Source organism: Armigeres subalbatus, chromosome 1, assembly GCF_024139115.2.
Source record: "Armigeres subalbatus isolate Guangzhou_Male chromosome 1, GZ_Asu_2, whole genome shotgun sequence".
Classification (NCBI taxonomy): domain Eukaryota; kingdom Metazoa; phylum Arthropoda; class Insecta; order Diptera; family Culicidae; genus Armigeres; species Armigeres subalbatus.
This window is the reverse complement of record NC_085139.1, coordinates 159,253,045-159,278,805: the sequence shown is the minus strand read 5'-3', so window position 1 is coordinate 159,278,805 and position 25,761 is coordinate 159,253,045. Positions and strand designations below refer to the sequence as shown.

Here is a 25,761-nt window from a genome sequence, read left to right as displayed (position 1 = left end):
ACTACATTTTCATAGAAAAACACACATTTTAATAAATCCTCTGCATGCAGGATAAAACGCGCCCATCATCTGATGTGCTTGACTATGGATGTCATAGTTTGAGAAGGGCGTGTGCCAATAATAATTTATTTTTAAATAATTATCAATTTAAAAGTAAAAAAGTAAGAAAAGAACAGTGAGAAAATAAAAGTGAAAAGTGATGAGTAAGAATTTATGAGTGATGAAAAGTGAGAAGTAACAAACAACAAGTGAGAAGTAGAAATTGAGAATTCCACTAAAACGCCCTCAATAGTTTTATAATCAATCGTGAATTGTAATCTGAGATTTGGGATATGAGAACTGAGGAGTGAGATGGGAGAAGCGAGAAAAAATAATGAGTATTGAGAAGTGAGAAGTGATAGGCAAGCAGTAAGAAGTGCGAAATAAGATGTGATCAGTGAAAAGCGAGAAGCAAGCGTGAGAAGTATTAAGCGAGATACTTTGTGTGAGAAATGAGCAGCAAAAAAGCATGAAGAGGAATATGACTATTGATACATGGGATGTGAGTAGTGAGAAACGAGACGTGAGAGATGCAAGGTACAAGGAGTGAAATTGCAGAATAGAGAGAAAAGCGAGAAGAGAGACGAAAGGAGAGTAGTAAATAGTATGGAGACTACTCAGAATAGAGTTTTTTCAGCATAGATTTTTGGGCATCCAAGAAATCCCTGGAGTTAGAGCTAAAGATCTACAAGCGTAGCTGAAGATCAATCGGACTGTTTCAATTATGGCACATGTCCTTCTGGATGTGAAGAATAGAATGAGCAAACGTAAGAGATTATGCGATAAGGATTCTGCGAAATTGTTAGATTCGAATATTTTGGCTTTTTCAGTCTGATATATTCAAACGGGTTTATATTTGCATTGCCCGACGTTTCGGCCCGTTTATTGGGTCTTTTTCAAGGGAAAATCTGTCTGCCGTTCTTCGTACACTTAACAACTATAAACATATGTGCTAGGATTGGAGCTTCTGGTATTTGAACACATACCAGAAGCTCCAATCCTAGCATATATATGTTTATAGTTGTTAAGTGTACGAAGAACGGCAGACAGCTTTTGCAAATATAAACCCGTTTGAATATATCAGACTGAAAAAGCCAAAATATTTCAATAAACACCCCAGTCGAACTGTAATCAATTGTTAGATTCTTATGCAAAAAATGTAAGCTCTAAAAAAAATTGTTAGAAAAGCTTACAAAACTGTTGAATTCTTATACAATACTTGTATAAGAATCTAACAATTTCGCATATGCCCAGTTCTTATACAGGTTTTGGTAGATTCTTATACAGAATTGTTAGAAAATCTAACATCCGCCGGTTGGGAGTACACGCGTTACTAAAGATGTAGCGTACTGTTTTAAATGTGGTACGTGACCTTTTGGATGTGTAGAATAGAAAAAATCAACGGCAGAAGTTCTCGGTCATCCAAGAAATCCCTGGAGTTAGGTCCTCAGATCTACACGCATAACTAAAGTTCAGTCGGACTGTGTAAATTATGGCACATGTCCTTTTGGATGGTTAGAATAGAATGAGCCATCGTAAGAGATTCTGGGTCACTCAATAAACCCCTGGAGTTAGGCCTTAAGATCTACACGCGACACTAAAGATATCTCGGACTGTTTCAAATGTGGTACATACCCTTTTGGATGTGTAGAATACAGGGCTGGTAGCGACTGAAGCCACTCAAAATAGTGACTTTAGTGACCAAAGCTGACGAAAAAAGGGACCAAATAGTGACTTTCAGTTGCAGAAAAAGTGACCAAATAGTGACTTCCAATTTCATTTCAGTACAGGATCAGCAAGTTCGATGAGACGAAATCAGGCGTTTTTGGGTCGAAGGAGAATATTTTTTTCGTAATTTGTGGCGATCTTTCACTCACCACTCTTTTCTCTTAGAACGAACTCAGAAGAGAAACGAAAATCGTACTCGCTAACTTTTATCTACTTAGTGACTAAGTAAATTTGTATTGCCCTCTCTTTTAACCCCAAACGCTTAAAATCAATAACACAGAGATATGTTTGCTTCACACAAAACGAACCTAATGCAAAACAACACCTAGATGAGCGACAGTTACACAGCCACAAAAATAGCTCGTGTGATGTGCTCATGAAACAAGGAATCTGTACAAACGTTTACCGTCGTACGGGGCTTCTTTTGATTCCGGGGGCTACTTTGGATTTCTAATTTTTTGAAAAAACTAAACGGAAAAAATACCAAATTTGTAACAGAAAGTTGCCGTCCAACTATCAACAAGACACCCGATTGGTGATAATGACAATTTTATAGTAATTTTCGTTATAATTCTTGTTTTAAAATGTCCAAAGTAGCCCCTGATTTTTCAAAAGAAGCCCCGCACGACGGTACATGTTAAAAAGGACCGTTATCACGACCGTACGAGGCATTTTTGTGCCTGTGTAACTGTTTGTGTGAAGCAACCGTTTTGTGTGAAGCAAACATATCTCTGTGTTATTGATTTTAAGCGTGCACGGAAATTTTACTCAATATCTGTAAAAAGCAGGACAATTCAAAACTATGAGTAGTCTGCAAGCGAATCAAATGTTTACGCCACTGGAAGTGAGCAAAATATGGTTATCAAACACCTGTTTTTCTTTTCTGAAAATTATTTCTTATTAATCTGCGTAAATGAGCATTCTCTTCTCGTGAGAATGAGTGAAAATTTCGATCATTGGATTAGCTGCAGCTACTATGAACACCTACTTAAGAAAGATGCAGAGAACTCTACGATTTGTCATAGTTGAAACGGATGTTTTTTTAATTTTTAGTGCGACAGGATCGTTTGTACGGATCGTTTTAGTAGAAAACGATACAAAAATTATGGAGATTCATGTACAACGAGCCTGGGATTGATCCCTCGACCTCCTTCTTGTAATGAGGACCATGCACCCTGAATTTTTAAATATTTTTACTCAAAAAAACGCAGGTTTTCCGACTTGCTGTGCGTATTCATGAATGATTTTTGCTATGGAATTCGACAAAGCATGCAATCTTTAAAATTGGGGTGACTTGATGATCGCCTTTCTATGATATCTATGATACTCAATAAATATTTTTTTAGAGCAAACCCCTCATCACATCTGTCAAATCTACAAAAAAAAAATAGCCGCTTGAGAAGAAATTAAACTTTATTGAATTTTTTAGACAAATTTTTATATGGATGCCCAATGAGGGAAGTCTGCTCAAATTGAGGCAACAACCTAAAATCCAAATATCCTGAAATTGTGGTGGAATGATGGCATTTTTATCAATAAAGGTCATTTAGCATATTTATGGATTTGTGCTGTAAAAAAATGATAGCATTTGGTTATTATTGGGAGAAGTTGTTCTAATTTTGCGTGGCCACTAAAACCATCTTTAGGAGGAACAAAACACAGTAAATAAGGTTGCCAATGAAAAAAACTCGCAACATAACGATCATATATGTCTACAGGATCTATTATAAAAATACGCTATATCAATACTATACGTTAGTTCTTGGTAGAACAGGGAAGAATCAAGTCTTCCCACCATCCCCTACTGCATAAAGTTTGAGTTAAAAAAAACTCGAAATCGACAGGTCTCCTGCTTGCATGACTGTATACCAATTAATAAATTGTGACGTAAAACACCTTCAATTAGCTACTGGTGGAATGCCAATAAGAGCAGCGAGTTAAATGGCTGGCAAAGTTACAGAGCGATCATTTTTCCAAGGTAAGTAATTTCATTTCCGCCATGAACAAAGCATCTTCGGATGGATACACAAAGCCTTATAAAAAATCTTAGTCAATAGTTTCAAAATAGTTGAAAATAGTGACTTTTTGCGAGAAAAAGTGACTTTAGTGACTTGAGGTCGAAAAAAGAGACTTTTTAGTGACTAGCCCGAAAAAAGTGACCAAGTCACTAAAAAGTGACCCGCTACCAGGCCTGAGAATAAAATAAGTCAGCGGCAGAGGTTGTGGATCATCCAAGAAATCCCTTGAGATTGGCACACAGGTCTGCACGAGTAACCGAAGATAAATCGATCGATTTCAAATGTGGTACATGCCCATTTTTAATTATAGAATATAATGTATCTACGGCATAGGTTGTTGCTTATCCAATACATACCTAGAGCAAGGCCTTAAGATCTACTACAAAACAAAAGAGAATTGCCCTTTGTGGTGCATAGGCACAGGGCATGTATCATATTTGAAATAATCCAATTGCTCTATGGTTACTTATGTAGATCTAAGCGCCTTATTCCAGGGATTTTTTGGACAACCAAGCATTCATACTTTGGACACATTCTATTCTATGGGTCACAAAGGACATGCTCCATATTTGAATCAATCCAAGTAATCTTTGGTTCCCTTTGTAGACCCAAAGGCTTATTCCAAGAATTTCTTTGACGACCAAGAACCTATGTTTGGAACGCGGTCTATTCTATGCATCAGGGCATGTAGCATATTTGAATCAATCCAATTGATCTATGGTTACACATGTAGATCAAAAGGCCCGATTCCACAGATTTCTTGGATGGCCAACAACGCATACTGTGAACACATTATATTATATGCATCACAAAGGGCAGGTGCCATATTCGAAACAATCCAAGTAACCTTTGCTTACGCATGTAGACCTAAGGGCTTATTCCAGGAATTTCTTGGACGACCAAGAACCTTTGCTTGGAACGCGTTCTATTCTATGCATCACAAAGGGCATGTACCATATTTGAATCAATCCAAGTAATCTTTGGTTCCGTTTGTAGACCCAAAGGCCTATTCCATGGATTTCTTGGACGACCTAGAACCTATGCTGGGTACGCATTCTATTCTATGTGGCAAAAAGGGCATGTACCATGTTTAAAACAGTCCGATCGATTTTGCTCCTATAGACCTTATGGCCTTGATCCAGAGATTTCTTGGACTATCAAGAAACTATGATGTGAACACATTCTATTCTACGTATAGCAAAGGGCATATATCACATTCGAAGCAGTCCGATAGATCGTTGGTTACTCATGTAGACCTTAAGATCTCACTCCAGGAATTTTATAAAAGCGTGATACATGTACCGTGAACAAAAACCGTGATTTGGCTCCGTAATGCACAAGATTACATGCGCCCATCAAATAAGTTAAAGAATAAACATATCATGTCAACTACACACTTAAATTATTTTTAAGATCTCGGCAAAATTTTTGTCGAGATTCCAACAGCCGAGATCTCGGTAATATGTTTTACTGAAATTCGGTAATTCCTTTACCGAAATTTCGTTAAAAATTTACCGAAATTCGTCAAAATTATTACCAATGTCTCGGCTGTTGGATTCTCGGCAATCGGTAAACTTAGAATTTTAAGTGTGTAGTTACACGTAAATTTGGCAAAAAAAAAATTAACGTTTTATAAGCTTTCATTGCAGTGGAAACGAGAATAGGACTTTTCATAAATTGATACTTGATTCTTCTGTCAGTTCACTGCTGTTTGTTTACATTTTTAGGCTGGCGCGTTTTAGCCTCGGGGTGGCGCGTTTCAACCCGCATGGTTTGAATTTGCACGAAAATGCAGCGCTTCAAAATAAAATTGTTTTCTCGGAATATAATTAGTTTTTCGTTCAAATGTTTATTCCGTATTATAGATGGTAAGTTAAATTAGTGGTTAACACATTGGAAGTACATAATTTCGACCATTATCATCGTTAAATTCGAAGATTTGCTTAGGGGGCGCATATTGAACGTCCCTCCCCTAACTTCATTTCTTCTCAATAGAAATGGAGCAAAAGGACATGCACTACATAAATGACACGGGTGTACTACAAAAGTTCAATGAAATAGACGCAAAACCGCTTCGAAACGGTGAAAACGAATGGAACTATCGAAGACTTGATCAAACGAGTTTCAGAGCTCAAAGCAAAGTTAACAAAATGGAAATGGCGCTTCCTATAGAAGACCAACACATTTCAAAGAGATACAAATATATTCCCGCGCTACAGGCTCTCGTAACAGTCCAGGAATCTCACTCGTATCCATTCTCCATCGCCGAAACGAAGAAAGACGACAACGAAAGCATCCAGGGCCGGATTTATGGGGGGGCCGGGGGGGCCGTGGCCCCGGGCCCCCACAAATCTTATGTACCAAAACCAACCTTTTTTGTACATTTTGGGGCCCCACATACCGTCGGCCCCGGGGCCCCCTTCCGGCTAAATCCGGCCCTGAAAGCATCTCCCAAAATTCTAGTACATTTTTGCTGATGATCCCGAACCGAGAGGAGTCGACCAGGTCCACACCTAAATTTACGTCAACGATGATTAGAGGGAAGATGCAACCCATCGCAAAAACATCGACACAAATAGGAAAATGATGAAGAAGCCTCAGACGATAGCATGATTTCGGCTATCTCTCAGAAATCAGTTAATTCCAATCAAACAGCAGACTCTAATAGGACAACAACTTACAAACGTTAATGGAGAATCTAGTAGTGATTCACAAACTAAACCCCCGAACACGAAGAGTTAAAGCGTGACGGAAGAACAGTAGCCATTAACTTCCCTACTAATTAATAATGGCCTCAATGTCATTCTATTAATTGACCTTTTCAACTTCAGCAAAAAAAATCCACTAAATAATGGGGAGATGACTTAGCAAACGAACAATACGCAGTATTACATCAGTAGGTAACCCGCAGAAGAAACCCAATAAGGAACTGTCACAAGAATAATTGTCCTCAAATCTACAATGAAGTAGAGCAAACCAGACTGTTTCTTCCCTTGGACCAACACTCTTCGTTTCAGAAATGATGACATCTTTCATAAAACCCGTTATGGCCACACTGCGATTATAGCTCCATCTAATTTACGCTACATTCATCAAGATCCCATATCTCTTTCATCTTTGGCAAGGAAAAATTTAAAACTGCGGTCTCCCCTCGGTGAAACTTCGTCTAAACTTACCTCTAAACGTCAAACGGACCATCAGAACTCCAGCAGCTCCTTCATCTCTGCCAGTAGCGAATTCCAAAATGGAATTTGCATTCGGTGAAGCTCTGACGGCGTCTGCAAAACTCGAACTCAGAACTCGTTTTAAGGACAATCCTCACGGAATCCAAATTAAAAGGTACTCGCGTTTTCAAGAGCGTGTGCCCCACTCAATACATAAGCAATGCACACCTGTCATTTTAAATATTTCAGCTTTGCTGCGTCGCAGCATGCGTGGAATAATAAAAATGACAGTTGTGTATTGCTTCCGTATTGAGTGGTGTGCCCTTGAAAACGCGAGTGCTTTTTAATTTGGATTCCGTGAAGATTGTCCTTAACCTTGTTCCATGTTCTTGTGCAACTCTAGCGATTCAGTGGGACATGAATGGATTTTTCCACGATTTGGTGGATTTAGAAGCAATGACCATCGGGGGAGCAAGTACAAGCGGTTCTCTATACCATTCCGTTGCCGCTGGTGTCACAACTAATTCATCAGCCGACGAGATCGAGCTGGACACGAGCTGAGTTCCCGAGCAACACAAATCAAGCAAAAATGGTTGCAGCAACTTGATCGTGACTAAATTTGGTCACAAATAAGTTGCAGTAAACTATGTAGAACATGTGTACTGCTAGGGTTAGCTTTCAAATATCAAATATCATTCCACCGGATCAAAATCAAAGTTTCAACCTCAAGCCTTCTAGATCCTACAACATTGGTTATCCCATGAAAGGAATCGGTCCATTTGCTCAAGTAGGAATTTTCCCTATATGAAATGTTGGGCAATAGACCAGCAATAGAAGTTTCCCTATCGTCCACAATGCAGAACGCATGAAACATGTCACTACATACTAATCAGCTGTCCTTTCAAGTGAAATTGTGGCAAACGATATTATCGTCGCCTACTACACAATAACTTAACGCATTTACGTCATGTGAAACGTCATATTTCAACTAAGCATTCTCCATCACACACAGAGCGGAGAAGAAAAAAAAACGAAATTATCAGTGCGATGAAAAAACACATCTCGTGAAAGCAACATAAATCACTTTCATCAACCCTCGCGGAGTCTCCCTTTCCCTCACGGCCGGGAGCCTGACATACATTTCACATAATCAATTTTTCGCACCAAACGGAAAGAACGGTGACAATCACGGTTTGCGTCTAGCTGGTGTCTACCTCCGGAGCATACCACGGCTGGAGTACACTAGCAACCCTATAACCAGAGACCGGCGGAGTGAAAAACTGTCGAAATGGCAACGTATGAAAATGCATGAAATCGTGAAAATAATCCTGGCAGCACTTGAACTTTTTGCTTGCTTCTTATGGATGCAAAAAGTAAACAAGTCGAAATGGAACCGCTTTTGACGGTTCGATTGGAAACAAGATGGCGTCTTCGCCGATCTCTTATTCTAGTATTTCTAGAGTACACTACAGTGAGGTTCATGATTGAGTGACTTTTTGGCTCCGTGTGAGCGGGGGAAACATAATCGTTCGGAAGTGAGCTTTGACGTGGGGTGATAAATAACCGGGGAAAGTAACCCCACTTGGGGTTATTAAGCGAACGAATATTAAAGTAGTCATTAAATTACGTAGACGATCATTCCATGTATTCCAGTTCGCATTTTTTTAACGTATCGGTGGTATAAACCACAGAAGTCAATAAACTACTTGAGAGAACTTCTCATAACGTATTTGAAAGTATTGAATTAATTTAATTGATGAAAGAAGTATAAAAGTTTTCCCAGTCGATGATAAGTTAAACACTACTGTAGTAGAAAATAGTTGGTAGTGGGTGAACACATAGGGTGATGTAGTCAACTGTGAGACGAGATTGTTCTTTATCAAACTGCTGTGATTATGAAGATGAAATATGTGCAAAATAGTTGGCTTGAAACGCTGATTTACCATCGATGTTACTTTACAAGCCTGAATGCCAAGCATGACGAGTGTCTTCCGCACTACCCAATAGTGCATATATCCATTCATGTGCTATAGCAGTAGCAGCAGCAACCGGAAGAAAGTCGTTCTTTTGCCCGGCAGATAACATGACATAATGTGATGAGGTGTCTTCGTTGAAAAATGATGGCGCATGACGCCGCAAAGACACCTCCTGTTTAGTTTTGCTTTGATTATTTTTTTTTATGTTTTGTTCTCGTACTGCAGATTTGCTTCCGCAAGCGAACGATGCGATGCAAGCATGATGACATTTTGTTGTTTGATAAAGTGGGATGCTGATATGAATAACAAGGAAGATTGGCAAACATTGAAACTAATAACGTGCGAATGATCGATCTACGTGATCTTGAATTCAATATATTATGAGATTGATAATCAAGATATAGATATTTTGGATAAGACAAATATTATGTATGTAGTTCAATGAAATTTGAAAAATTTCGCTTCGTGATGATGAATTCAACTCTGTGTTGAGTCAATTAGATAAATAACCCAACAATAATTCCTGAAATATGGCCCAACAAGCTGAAAATAGTCTTCTTCAGCTAAAAAACTAACTTAATCGGCTTGAATTGTTTGTTAGAAAGGTGCATTTTAAAGAAATGCTGTAAACGTGTTCAATTCATGTTGATATCATGTGATTAAATATAATTATATTAAAAAGTTGGATTGCATAATTTATTTGAATAAAGTGATAAGACTCAGTAAGTAGCATACTATTTCGTACTTGGATACATAAAGATGTTTGAGAACGAGATAAAAATATTTGACACATGGTGCTGTAAAGCTTACTTCAATTGAATGTCATGAAATGTAGTTCAATCTCTATTAGTAGAAAACGGAATACTCGAAACACAACAATTACCCAAGGTAATCAGATTGTTTGCAAAGTGTAATATAATTAGAGATCTCGGTATCATATTAGACTCAAATTTTTCCTTTGTTTACCATTACAACCAATCACAATCCAAGCAATTGACAAGATAATTTCAAGGTAGTTCAGGTACCTTTTTCTATTACATGCTCTTATCAATAGCTCTACTCAAATGGGCTTTTCCCTGCTCCAGAAAATAAAATAAATAAATAAAATATGAAGACAGAATTGAGTCGGTACAAAAACAGTTTCTGTTATGTGCACTTCGCAAATTAGGTTGGTCTATTTCTCCTTTACCGGCACACTTACGCCAACGATAATTATTCGCAAACAGCTTTCTATGAAAAATGCGGGCCCATCAACCGAATGATGCTTATTTACAATGAACACTGCAATTCTATTGACTTTTCATTTTGCTAAAACAATACTTTCGCGCACCATTCGATAGGCAACAGATTATTATCTGATGAAGGATAATATTACAATATGACAATATATATCATCGAACTAGAATTTAAGATAAAGTGTAAAACATTTTAATATTTAAGGTTACTTGTAAACGGTCTATAAACGTAATTGACAACAATAAATAAATAAATAAATTAAATAAATTAGAACCAAACCCGTGAATATAGTCACGTGTTTGCTTAGCAAACAGCCAAGTGATGCATGCAAATGTTGAACATTTCATAATATGTCTTATTAGTTGAAACATTTCAATAAGCGCTTCGGTTGATGTTGCGCAACATCCTGTTGCAATGTAGCGTATGATATGGTTTCGTTTCAGTGATATGCTGGATTTCTTTTGCTGTTGTATTTATTCATCTTTCTATCAATGTAGCAAATTTCTGTAGTTGAAAGAAGATATAATAGTTTTGTGTGATAAAGGATGATTACACCTTGCACCAGAAGCAACAATCACGGTTGTAGCTTTTGAAACAGCTTGGCAAAATTAACATATACAGAGCACTTAGCGATTTGGACGAAGCTGACGATAATTTTATGAATTTTATTGCTTCTAAGATACCAATCCTAAACGGTAGTTCCTCATTCAAGCAGTTGAATTCCAAATTGATTCGGCTTCACAATGCTGATTACCAGCCAACAATAAGACGGAAAAAATCTAAAGCTTACAGAATGCGAAAGCTCTACACTTACTGATATTTGTTGAAACGCAAACTGAACCGTCCAGCATCACACTGAATTTTTCAATCTGAACAACTTTAAAGAAAACGACAACTATCTAAATTTTCCTAATTTTGATATGTGTCTTAGGCACTAGCACCACCACGCGGTTGAATATCAAATTGAACTGACTTTCATTGCCGTCGTGTTTATCATCCGAACAACTTTGCAAAGTCAGCAAATTTTTAAATCTCACAGATTTTTAATTATCTAACCAAAAAAGTAATGCCTTGTAATGAATTCAACCGCTTGACACTGGCACAGCGGTTGAATTCGATACTGATATTGCCACTATCATAATGGATTTTACCATCCGAACAACTTTGTAGAAGACGACTGCTTTCCAAATCTCACAACTTGCGAGATATCTAACCTAACAAGGAACTCCTCCTACACTAGCGCTGCCAAGTGGTTGAATTTCAAATTAAACTAGCCTTCATAATAACGGCGTTTACCATCCGAATCACTTTGTAGAAGACGACAACTTTCAAAATCTCATATATTGCAAAATATCTATTACGTTCGGAGCTCGGGAGTTCGTTAGGAAAGTTCCGAAGTTCCTTAAAAATTTCCTTCGGAAGTTCCTTCAGAAAATCTTTGGAACATTCCTTCAGGAATTCCTCCCAAAAACATTTCAAAACTTCGTCCGAAAGTTCCTTCAGTAAATCATTTGGAAATTCATTCATGAAATCCTACTCAAATTCATTTAGGAGTTCCTCCAGAAGTACCGTCAGGAATTCCTCCGGAAGTTCCTCCAGAATTTCCTCCAGGTATTCCTCCGGTGGTCCCTCCAGGAATTCCTCCGGAAGTTCCTCCAAGAATTCGTCCGAAAGTTCCTCCAGAAATTGCTCCGGAAGTTCCTCCAGGAAATCTTCCGGAGGTTCCTCCAGAGATTCTTCCAGGAATTCCTCTAGAACTTCCTTCAGGAATTTCTCAGGAAGTTCCTCCAGGAATTCCTCCGGAAGTTCATCCAGGAATCCCACCAGCTGTTCCTCCAGGTATTCCTCCGGAAGTTCATCCAGAAACTCCTACGGAAGTTCCTCCAGAAATTCCTCCGGAAGCTCCTCCAGAAATCCATCCGGAAGTTCCACCATAAACTCCTCCAGGAATTCCTCCGGAAGTTCTCCCAGGAATTCCTCCGAAAGTTCCTCCAGGAATACCTCCAGAAGTCCCTCCAAAAATTCCTTCGGAAGTCCCTCCCGAAATTTCTCAGGATACCTCCGGAGAAATTCATGGAGGAGCTTTCGGAGCAATTCCTGGAAGAGCTTCCGAAAGAACATCCGGGAAAATTATTGGAGGAACATCCGAAGGAATTCCTGATGGAATTTCGGGAAAAATTTCCGGAGGAATTTCTGAAAGAACTTCCGCAGGAAATTCCGGAGAAATTTCTGGAAGGACTTCCTGAGGTACTTCTGAAGGATGTTCCGGAGGAATTCCTGGAGGAACTTTTGAAGGAATTCCTGGAGGAACTTTTGGAAGAATTCCTGGAGGAACTCCCGGAGGAATTCCTGGAGGAACTTCCGAAGAAATTTCTGGAGGGACTTCCAGAGGAACTTTTGGAGAAAGTTCCGGAGGAATTCCTGGAGGAATTCCAGGGGGAAAATTATGGATGGATGGATTTCTTAAGGAGCTTCCGGAGGAATTTCTGGAGGAACTTCCGTAGAAATTTCTGAAGGAACTTCCGGAATAATTCCTGAAGGAATAGCTGATGGGATTCCTGGATTAACTTCCGGAGGAATTCCTGGAGGAACTTCGGGAGGAATTCCTGGAGGAACTTCCAGAGAAATTCTTGGAAGAAATTTCGTAGGAACTCTTGGAGGAATTTCCAGATGAACTTCTGGAAAAATATTATGAAGGAATGCCTGAAATATTGCTCTAATGCATTCTGGGAAGAATTCGCAATGGAATGCATACAAGACTTCAAGGAGGAATACTCGAACGAATTATAAGAATTCTTTGAAGAATTTCCATATGATTTTTTGAAGAACTACTTAAAGAAATAATTAATGGGGGAATTTTAGAACAAATTGCAATATAATATTTCCGTTTAAAACAAATTATCCTGGGATTACTGAAAGAAGTCCTAAGGGAATTTAAATATAATGCAAATATTGACAAATACCATAGGGAATAAAAAATTTCCGTAAAACGGCTTTCGATGCGCATTCTTTATTAAATGCACAACCAGTTTCGTTTTTACTCTGGTTTGTATTTCCCTTCGGCTTGTTTATTCCACCCATATGGTTTTGACAGTTGAAGTGCAGTTGTATTGGTGAACCTGGTGCAAACCGTGAAACAACACAGTGCGAACCCGACAGCTTTGGGGTTGGAACTAGTGCGAACCTAGTTCCAACCTGAGCGAATAAAAAAACACTTTGACAGCACTTAGGTTGGAACTGGTTCCAACCTAGGTTGGAACTTTTTAAAAACGAATTCGACATTTGTAATTGTTCGCTAACATGCGCTGCCAACCCCAAATTCACCTATTTTACCAATCAACTCTCAACACACCAAGCACCAAACACGAGTCTCCAAACAGTGCAAGCACCCACACACACGCATCAATGCATCGGCGCATGCGTCAGCAAGCCGGTGTTTCTTCTTCTTTTTCATATTTTCCCCTCCAAAGGTGACGCAATCCATTATAAAAGCGAGGGTGTCAAGGATGTTCTTTCATTCAATTTTGGACCACCATCGAAGACGCATCCCTTCAAGGAAGAGCAGCAGCAGTAGTAGCAATCCAGCTACAAAGCAACAGGAGCAGCAGCAGTGGCAGCGAGACCAGCTCCAGTGACTTCGATCCCGAAGAGAAGAAGCAGCACTTCCGCTGCGATAATAGTCGGACAGAAATAGATATACAGTCAAACCTCCATGAGTCGATGTTCTATGACTCGATATCGACTCATGGAAGCAAATTATGCCATATTAAAAAATACTTTCTGGGTTACTGTGATGGTCCCTTCAAACAGCTTCTCAAGGATTTTCTATTCCACATCTCGATATTTCCATGAGTCGACGGTCCCTTCAATATCGACTCATGGAGGTTTGACTGTAGCTAATAAGTAACCATTGGCTTTTATTTCTTCGGCTGCAATTCCTGGTTTATTGGCATCATGAACGGTTCTTCTCAGGACCAGTTTTGAAGAGTTAATTGTGAATGATGATCAATTCCTCCCCCCGTCGAGTCTTCCGAGCTGCAGTATAGGCACCCGCATTGCCTGAAATTGTTTGTGTTCATTGCCGAACAGTAATAGATAACTTTCTAAAACTCACAGATTACGAAATATCTAATTGAACAAGTTATTTCTTATATACTAGCGCCGTCATGCGATTGAATTCCATCCAATTCCGATCCAATCAACTGTCCTCCGTCGCAGTGGTTCCTACCAGCGGAACAACTTTGTAGAAGACGGCAATTTTCTCAAACTTACAAATTTAGAGATATTCTTTCAAACTTGTATTCCTTATACACTAGTGCCGCACAGTAGTTGGATCCCAAACTGTTCTCCGTTACAATGGTTATAACCACCTGAACAACTGTATAGCAAACAACAACTTTCTAAAACCTATATGTCTTGAGATAACCCCCGATTAAGTCATCCCACATACGCTAGCGCCGTCAAAGGGGCCCTCCTTAGCCATGCAGTAAGACGCGCGGCTACAAAGCAAGACCATGCTGAGGGTGGCTGGGTTCGATTCCCGGTGCCGGTCTAGGCAATTTTCGGATTGGAAATTGTCTCGACTTCCCTGGGCATAAAAGTATCATCGTGTTAGCCTCATGATATACGAATGCAAAAATGGTAGCCTGGCTAAGAAACCTCGCAGTTAATAACTGTGGAAGTGCTTAATGAACACTAAGCTGCGAGGCGGCTCTGTCCCAGTAATGTAATGCCAATAAGAAGAAGAAGAGTCAAACGGATGAATTTCTAACTATTCTGGTCTTCAGCTTCAAGGCCTGGATGTCTTGAGAATTTTTGCCGAGGATTGTAAGCGGCTATATCATTAGCCCTAAAATATATTATAACAATAAACGCACACACTAACAATGTTGTACAAAATACACCCGATTCTGTTTTTACACGGCCGTGAGAAAAAAACCTCATACAAAATTTTTGCAAAGTTGCGCCATTTTGCATGATTTGTCGAGAAATCATAAAACTTTTTTTACACGGATTTTCGAATTTTAAACTGAAAACTTGTTTTACACGGAACGCATCCCCCGTGTAAAAAAAGTATCGGTTGGACAACGCGCGCGTGCTCGTGTTACACAAATTGGCGCGCGTTCTGAAAGGTTAATTATGTCCACGGAAATTGAATTGAAAGAGTTATGAATAATATTATTCAAAAAATTTAAGGGTCTGTTCACAAATTACGTAACGCAAAAATCCGAGTTTTTGGCCCCCTCCCTCCCCCTCGTAACAAAAGTAACATTTTTGGTATCCCCTCCCTCCCCCATGTAACGCGTAACTGTAAAAATTTTAAAAGCAGATTTTTTTTTTCTTCGCTGAAGCCTTTGGGTTTTGGTATTTTTTAAACACTGTTAGGGACGGCACATGATCAAAAATGCAGAATGCAGCTAGTAAAAACGAAAATATAATTTGCGAGCATAACCATTTACATAGTTTAGCGGAACTGTGGTGTCGAGAAATACAATATTCGCTTGGTATTTTTACGCATATCAGTCCCGCCATGTCAGCATGCTTAATTTCGATAGTGACTAATGTTCGATAACGATAAACAGCAATTACTTCAATCAGTGGTTTAAAAAAAGACATTCAAATAAATTTTTATTCGCGTTATGCGTAACATTTGGTAGTACCCACCCCCTCCCCCACCTTTTAGTGTAGCAAAGTATAACGCAAGTTGGACTTCCCCCCTCCCCCCAAAAGCGTTACGTAATTTGTGAACAGACCCTAAGACAAATAAACGCAATTGAAAAACGCTCACTTCTATGAACATTGAAGTTGCTCTGCCTCTCCTGGATGGAATATTCCTGTGCAAAGGAGCGCGACCTGAGAAAATTTTCAATCTGTATTTGTCGATGCCACTTGATATTCTATTGAGACTTCACTAGTTACGAATTCACGTTTTATAATATTTTTTTGAAAAATACGTGACAGCCGAATAGAACTGCTGTCGACTACGCGGCTATGCCTATTCAGATCTCTATTTGATTGTGCTTATAAAATGAGTTAGTTTTAAATACCTAATAATCTGACTATAACTCTTACCCGACCAACCATTTCTTCAATTTTCTTCAAAATTCTTCATATAGATCTTTAAAGGTTTTTATATCAACTGTCGATAGCGATCCATGAAGAATTTTAAATTAGTCAAAAGTCAAAACACGGAAAATTGTTATCGATCTTTTCCAAAATATCGATATCAATTGATACCGCCAAAAGATATATTTTTTCACACTTCTACTTTATCCACCTGTCAAAATTATCAACAAAAACAAAAAAAAAGTTCTTCAAAGGTTCACTTTTACATTTTTTTTCTATTTAGGTATTTGCTTAATCGGGATTCGAACCTAAAGTGATGATGTTATAAATTTGCCCAGAGAACCCCACAAAGAAGTGATGACTGTAAGTAGCTAAATTGCATTAACATTCTAAGCCTTGAAATTTTCATTCGAATATCACTTGCATATGGTCGGGGTTCTGCCAAATTGCACCAAGTGCCAACAAAAATTACCTGCCCAAACTTTCATTTAACAGATTCAATTGATCGTAAATCGTATCGGATATCCCTCAATCCCATAACTGAGGATATCCTACAACACATGTGCGAATGAATTGGTACCTTCGTAGCGATTACCATTTTCCTTGTACGAACAAAATATCACAAGTCAGTCGAAAAACCGCTTGGTGCGGTTTGGCAGAACCCCGACCATACAGAGGAATTATCTCCCACTTTACACCATTTTCATATTCATCTTATTTATCTAAATGCAAACAAATAAAATGTCGACTGCGGGTAATTTGTTCGTAAATTGGATCTATATTATGGCTTTTATAATTGAAACCCAAATGTCGTTCCATTCAACATTCATTCAAATCATTTTTCAGAAAATTTCTAAATCTTAATTCCTGGGATATAAACAAACCGCAAAATGTCCATCGATGTTTTGGTATCCAACGATATGAATCGATGAACTGAAAAGTGATGAAGGCATGAAGGTGCAGCGATGTTTAACAGTAAAATTCATTGTCAAAATGTCAAAATCTGATAACATTTCATGAATATTTATATCGTTATTGCAATTTATTTAGTGGTAAAGATGTAGCGATGCTTATATTCGAAATACTTTGTCAAAGTATATCATTGCGTTGATATCATACTTTACATGAACTGTGATGACGATTCATTAAGATTTATATCATTTTTGGGAATAATTTAGTGTAAAGAAATACCGATAAATTTATTTAATTTTAGACAAATAACTTTGAAAGAGTTTGACAAATGGTTGGCCGGGTATGGTAATTTTCAACACAAAACATTGAGACAAGGATAAATGCCCATAAAATAAGTGAGCTTTTGAAACGTATTTTGCATTAAAAAAATGCATTTTACCCATAACTGCTGCGCCCATAGACCGATATGGCCCTTTTCTAATAGGAAACAATGAAACAGGATTTCCCGTCCTATACAACTTGTTGTGAGTAAATAGGTTAAGGTTAAATGAGTCCTAACAGTTTTTTAGATATATTTTACGAAAAAAAATTGTCTCCGGGCCTCTTATACAAAGCTTTTTTTTGTAAAAAACAGTATATTGGCCATAAATTCCGAGTCCAGAGTCTGATCAGCCCAAATTTTAATGAAACACAATGGGACAGGATTTCCCGTCGAACGTAATTATTTCCAATTTGCAGGGTTAATTTTTTAATACAAATTGCTCGAAAAATTTCCGAGACTTTTCACGGCTTTTCTGCGTACAAAATGTATTTTGACCATAGTTTCTGGTCTTATTAGCCTAGTTTTCAATTTACAGCCATGGTATATGAATTCCAACCGAATGCAACTTGTTGCTAGCAAATCAGATAAGGATAAGTGGCAAAAAAGTGATGTAGACTTTTCCACTCGTTTTTGTCTTGAGACAATATATTTTCGCCATAACGGAGGCCATAGTCCAATCCGGTAAATTTTCAATAAAAAACAATAAAACAGGATTCCGCGTCGAATTCAACTTTTTGCGAGCAGATCGGATAATGATAAGTGCCCGAAAAATGAGCTAGACTTTCGAACATGTATTTTCATAAAAAAAATTTTTTTGGCCATAACTAACATAGTCCAATCCAGCCAATTGCCAATAGGAAACAATGAGATAGGATTCCGTGTCAAATGTAACTTTTTGTGAGTAAATCGATTGGAGATAAGTACCTAAAAAGTAAGCTAGACTTTGATACATGTTTTTTTTTTAATAAAAAAAATATATTTTGGACATGACTTCCAAACCAAGGATTCCTTGTCGAATGCAACTTGTTGCGAGTAAAGACTCTCCCAAACACACGCGACGCGACAGTCGCGATTCTATCGCTTGGCGACAGCGAATTCGTCTCCGTTGGTATGGAAGCGTAGATAGCTCACTCTCGAAAAGGCCTTTTTTCCCTTCCCCTCACCCAGAAACGCCAGTGGGCTTTCCTCCAGCTAGTGTCAAACAGTACAGTGACCAGTTGATTTTTACACACCGACAAGCCTCCATTAACGGGCGTGGAAAGCTGGATTGCCTGCAGCGACCCAACGATAGAATCGTGACGACTAGTTGTCGCCGTCGCGGCGATGAAATCGCGTTGGTCTGGGGGAGCCCTAAATCGGTTAAAGATAAGTGCATGAAAAATGAGCTAGACTTTTTTACTCGTTTTTGTCTGAAGAAAACGTATTTTAGCCTTATTTTTTGAGCCCATAGTCCGATCCGACCAATTATCAATAGGAAACAATGAGATAGGAATAGGATTCCCAGTCGAACGCAACATGTTGCGAGTAAATCGGTTAAGAGTAAGTGTCAAAAATGTATCTAGAATTTTTGCGCAGATACACACATACTCAGTAAGTTTTGCGTAAATTTAACGGTTTTATTGGCAGAGATAAATATGGCTGAAATGATGAAATTGGCCTCAACTTAACAATGGCAAATGATCTCAAAATAAGCGAGTTTTTCACTCTCTTCTTCATTGGCATTGCATCCCCCACTGGGACATTGCCGCCTCGCAGCTTAGTGTTCAATAAGCACTTCCACAGTTATTAACGGCGAGGTTTCTAAGCCAAGTTACCATTTCTGCACTCGTATATCATGAGGCTAACACGATGATACTTTTATGCCCAAGGAAGTCGAGACAATTTCCAATCCGAAAATTGTCTAGACCGGCACCGGGAATCGAACCCAGCCACCCTCAGCATGGTCTTGCTTTGTAAAGAGTTTTTCACAGGTTTCGTTTATATAGAATCCAAAAACGAAGGTTGGGTTTGAACATTTGAATTCATGACTATTTGACATTTGTATGAGAGCTTTTTTCCATATAAATTCCCATATAAACATAAATTGACTTTGCGCCACCACCCCCAAATTGCTTGTAATTTTGCCAGGACTCCTAAATCATCAAAAAGAAGCTAAAAGACATATCGGAGATGAAATTTTCGAACATTTTTTAAATTTGAACTACCCTAATATACACACACACAGACATCACCTGAATTTGTCAAACTGAGTTGATGGGTATATATTACTAAGGGCCTACTTAGCCGTGCGGTAAGACGCGCGGCTACAAAGCAAGATCATGCTGAGGGTGGCTGGGTTCGAATCTTCGGATTGGAAATTGTCTCGACTTCCCTGGGCATAAAAGTATCATCGTGTTAGCCTCATAATATACGAATGCGAAAATGATAACTTGGCTTAGAATCCTCGCAGTTAATAACTGTGAAAGTGCTTAATGAACACTAAGCTGCGCGGCAGCTCTGTCCCAGTGTGGGGATGTAATGTCAATGAGAAGAAGAACAAGGGTCTCTGGGCGTCATATAAAAAGTTTGATATAGCCTTTAGTATATTACTGAGTATACCAGAAAGGTAAAAAGAACTTTATTTTCCAGAAAAAGATTATAACTCCAGGATCTTATTTGGTGGCCTGACATTTAATGTGGTGGGACATAAACTGGTACTTGAAATTCAGCGAAATTCAAAATTAATCTAAAGGTTTATTATATTTGATTGAGCAGGTATAAGTAAACGACTTTTATGTGTTCTAGCTGGACGTGACGATTCGAGAGAACTTTCGGTCTTCAAGTACCAATTAAAAGCAATACTGAGTAGTGTAGACTTCGAACTGCATAAATGGATATCCAACATACTAGCTGTTTTATTTTTAGTTATGCGGATATGAATACAGACCAACTCATTTTTATTATCTAGAAGAAGATTTTTTTTTAATATAACTACTTGCCCATAGGTGCGGAATATAGTTGTGACACATTTTATTCACTATGAACCACTTTAAATCCACCACTTACTCACTATAAACCTCAATTTTGAAGCAAATAATTATAGATCACTAAGCTTGCTGTGATATGAGAAATTAATTTTGTCGCCTCTCCACATCTCGATATTGAAGGGACCTGGGAGGGAGCTCTCGATACTACACTTCAAATTAAGTATATACTGTCGTCATGCAACAAGTAAATTTTCAACAAGAAAAAACAATCAACGTAGGCGCCACTAGAAATGACTAAATTCTGTTGTTGTTATATTGCATTCAAAAATTTGCTTGCCGAGAGTTTCGTTTTCGGCTCACACTGACAGCTTGATTTCGGCTCGACTTGACACACACATTTTTCGTATCTGTTTCTCCCTCCCAGGAAGGGACCATCGAGATAGGGAGAGATCGAGGAATGGAAGGTAAATTGAAAAGGGCTCGTTGCTATGAAAAACGCAACAAAACAAATGTCGCTTCCTGTTGTTGATGTGTTTGTTATTGTCCAAAGACGGTCTAGTAGCCTAAAAATTTGAACATATCGACATAAGGAGGGTGATTTCTGAACAAAATATGATCAAAACCCATCAAAATAGATAGATATCGAGATAGGGAGGTTATCGAGATGTAGAAAGCCCAAATGTATGTAGATCGAAGGGACTAAGGAAACCATCGACATAGGGAGAGATATCGAGATACAGGGTAAAACGGTATAATATGCCCCCCTAAGACAATTCCCATGAAAACTTTTTACTTTTCAACGTAATTTATGCAAACTGTGTGTTATTTGGTAGTTCAACAAGTCGAAAATGCATTACCTGTGAGTAGTCATATAAAAATATTACTGAGAATATGTATGTAATAAAGCTTTTTTAAAAAGTCGTGAAAAACTGGATTTCAAAAAGTGCCTGGGCAATACGCCCCACTGTAAGCAAACACGTTTCATAGCCCTTCATTAGTATTTTATCTATCCCATAACAAAAAGGTTACAAATCCTTATGTGCTTGGCATTATAGAACCAACATAAGTCCATTTAAGCAGGTGTGAATTACATTTCAATATTGTCCATACAATTTGGTAGTGCAATAGTCAAAACTGTTTTTTTCACATGCTATATTGGATTACATTAGCACGATTGCAGAAATTAGTATTTTATTCGTATGGGAGAGGAAGGCTCCTATAGATCCAAAAAGGGGTCTCGAACCATCATGGACACATTTCTTGTCATCAGAATCCTCCACATGCCACATTTGGTACCGTTTGCTTGATTAGTTCCTGAGGTATGTAGAAATTAGTGTTTAATTTGTATGGGAGATCCTCTTTACAGAGGGGGAGCGGTCTTGAACCATCTTAAGAATTTTCTCTGATACGCAGATCAAATGGACTCTCCGATGCGGCATAAGTCAGATCTACTTAGTTGCGATTCCTCAGATAGCCAAAGAATGTAAGGCAGATCTTCATTTCCAATCGGATTGAAATGATTCATCAAAAAACGTCCATGTACTTATAGTCAATGAACAATCCGGCAGTGTCTTTTTTATATCTTTATTAAAGAAGTCTTCTGCCCTTGACCGGTTCATCTTTCTCCGGCAGTGTTAATCTCTACGAAGGATATCCACAGCAGTAGAAATAAAAACTTCTGTGCAAATGTTAGATGAGTCTTGATTTGGCCGATTCTCCGATTTGTGGCGCCGAGTCTCACAATACATCCTCTCCTCGTTGACAACATGCATCTTTAATCGATGGATATAATAATCGAAGTTGAAAATGTAAAATTTGAAGAAGACCGGCTTGATCCTGTTCCATGGAAATTGACCGTCTCTCCGACATCGTGTGGTCAAAAAGTATTGGAACTTCGAACATCAATGATGTCATCAGTTACATTTAAGTTACATGCAAGTGCCATAAACGCCGTTAAGGTGAAAACCCTTTTCCTATATTGTGACCAAATAATCTCGGAATGTTCCCAATCAAACAACAAACACCAGTAACCAGTCGATTTAGAGGTCGTGAAGAACAAATGCAGCACCTGAGCATCGCGAAAACAAAACTTTTTCTTTTGATTTTGTCGTCCAGAAAATCGAAGGTCAGAGATGGGCTTTGGAGCATGATATAAGCCAGAGAGGACAAATGGCACCATGGCGTTTACTAAGAAGCATTTCTAAAATGTAAAAGTATTGAACAAATCACTTGTTATTTTAATTTCAAGGCCACTAATGAGATAATAAATATCACAACGATGCTATAAAAAAAACTAGGGAGAATAATTACTTCGACATATCATATATGATATGAATCATGAGACACAAACCCGACTTCAAATTTCAATTTTAACTAAACTCATCGCAATCAATTAACAGACTTGGGGTTGGATTTAATTCGAAAGTGATCTGCATGATGGATACGTTTGCGTACGTTTTGACAGTTTCTCCATGGGAACACTGTCAAAACGTACACAAACATGTCCATTCTGCGTGGCTCTAAAGGATATGAATGCCATTAATTTGTAATCAAATATAAATAATCTTTCCATGTTATCAAATGATAGAGTGCTGTGCGAGTTGACTATTGATATATAAAGTTGGCCATGAATTCAAAATATCAAAACTCAGCAGACAATCCTCCATTAGAGAACACAAGATTTCGGGTAGGCCATTGTTAAGGTTTCCATCATTACGCTATCGCAAGTCACCATGATTAATTTCTTGTTAACGGAGATAAATTAGCAAAACAAACGAAATGATCCATTTTCTCAAGGTGAGTTTTGATTTATTTACGGGTGCCATTTCAGCATAAAAATCTGGTTTAATTTGAATATTTTGTCATAAATTAGCTGTAGCGGGTTTGACTCGTTGGATTCGCAATCCGTGATCCAAGAGGAGTTTATGTCATCCAGTATTTTAAGAAACCTGTTGTGATTTTCAGTTTGGGGAAGTGTAACGGAGCTCCAGTTAGCCCTGCGAGCAAAGGTAGAAGATTGTCAATCCGGAGAGGACGAGTTCGATTCGCGGCCTGGTCTAGCATGTTTTCTGGTGGGAAACAATGGTATATTGTATCCATTGTGCTTGCCACAGAGGAAACATGTTCAATGTTCATGCAATAACAGGCATAGAAAAGCTTTCAAATGAAAACAGTTGGTGAAAATGTTAATAGAATGTTTAGATGAACATCAAGTCAAGATCCAGTTAGAATGTAGTGCCATTGAAGAATGTAAATTAAAAGTAGGAGTGTAACACATTGAAAATAGAAGCATTTAATGGTAAACATTTGGTGCTGTAATTATTACAATTGTAAGCATTCCCAGAATTCCATTAACATTTAAACCCCCGTAATTAATGGACCTTTCTTTTTAGGAAAGGTCCATGAATTACGTAACGCTAAAAATCGGGATTTTCAACCCCCATCAAACATCAAAAAAATTGTATGGATCGTCACACTTTGATCAACCCCTCTCCCCCGTCTAAGCATTACGTAATTTATGGACGCTCCCTTAAAGAACACGATACCTTTTCACCATAGCGGTAAGATGCGCGGCTACAAAGCAAGACCATGCTAAGGGTTGCTGGGTTAGATTCCCGGTGTCGGTCTAGAACATTTTCAGTTTGGAAATTGTCTCAACCTCCCTGGATATAAAAGTATCATCAGTGTTAGCCTCATGATATAAATAATGCAAAAATGGTAACTTGGCTTAGAAACCTCGCGGTTAATAACTGTGGAATTGCTGAATGAACACTAAGCAGCGAGGCAGCAATGTCCCAGTGGGGGATGTAATGCCAACAAGAAGAGGAACAGATTCTTGAAAATAATCAAGACCAAATTAGAAGAACGGCTTACATAACATTACCACAAACATACTAAATATCTGATTAATAGGACACTAAAATTTAAGCGATATACGTAAAAGTTGTTAAGAGAGGTGCAAATAACACCTCAGTTGTAACACCTTGCACTGACTAGAGTCGATATGTAGGGTAAAATAAATTCGATTAATACGATACGGATTTCAAGCTCAAGCATCGTATACACCGCTCTATGTAAGGTAAACTTCAGGAAACCTCTTGGCTTAAATCAGTGTCAACAATTGATGGTGGTCAAGGTTCCATCACGACCTGAGCGATGTCGTTTAAATCTCCAAATCTCTTTGCACCATTTTTTTTCACTTAGCTTCCTTTCTCAGGTTTCGATTTTCAGGTTTTCAATCATCGACAGTCACCAAAGTCCAACATTTCGATTTCACAAATAAATCAGCACTTATCTTAACTAGATCTAAAACCAAATCAATCAACGCGTCAAACAGGAAATCAATTTACCCGCTGCACTGCATCTGAAGGATCAATCGCGATCTTGCTGCTGGCTTGTATCTCCTTCTTTTCTCTGCTTCTCGAACCACAAAACACGCACACCTTCCTTGCACTGAACGAGTTACGCGGTTGGCAATAAAATATCGCGAACAGTAAAGCGAAAAGATGTCCGGCTCTTATCCTGACCACGAAGAGTCGCACAATGTTAACAGGCAGACAGGCCGGCGTCTAATGAGAAAAAATATCGAACGGCAATGGCTTATATAAAATATGCCACCTGTTGGATGGGACAACCAACCGGCCTGATCGTGCTCTCTGATCTTCGAAGGTGATCACACCGCGACGAATCCGCGACGACGACGACGACGACGCACCCGGCACCACCACGCAACACCGGCTTGCAGAGATCGCCGTCCCTGGTGCGGTGCTCCGCTTGGTGCAGCACGCCTGCTAGTCGATCGCGATCGGAAGAGTGTACGCGGCGTCGTTTTAGTCGACCACACACCATCGGCAGCGGCAACCCGCGCGCACGGTAGGGATTTTTTCAATTGGGCTGGCCAATTTGCTTTAGCTCCTAATATAATATTCAAACCACAAACCATATCCTTTGATGAAGAGTAATTTTGACACAGTTCAAACATTAAATTCTCACTGGAAATTAAATGAAAATATTTCATATACCGTCGTGCGATTTGTCTAAAAAAGCCCCGCACGACGGTAAAGATACTGTATGTTAGCTTAGCGTGTTACATTTGAATGATTGTTAAGCCCTCAGTGCACTGTTTGCCATAATGACCTGAAATCCATGTCGATTTCTAATCAGTATGAGAGATGTCCGGATAAAATTTGTCAATATGACAAACAGTGGAATGCGGGCTTCATTCTAAGGAAGGCCGGTTATATCCAGCTTATTGACCAAAAACAAACCGTTCAAAAGCTACACCAGTGCACTGCAGTGTATGAACAAAAATCAGTTTCTTATTCAAAATTATTC

General features: G+C 38.6%; 1 protein-coding gene across 1 annotated transcript in view; it reads right to left on the bottom strand.

Moving 5' to 3' along the window:
* Positions 1-25,083, bottom strand: part of LOC134205420 (CRISP/Allergen/PR-1-like) — a 53,569-nt gene extending 28,486 nt beyond the window's left edge. Inside the window, exon 1 of the mRNA XM_062680648.1 lies at positions 24,777-25,083. The gene's annotated coding sequence lies outside the window, so the exon portion shown is untranslated. The remainder of the gene's footprint in view (positions 1-24,776) is intronic.
* Between the last annotated feature and the right edge of the window lie 678 nt (positions 25,084-25,761).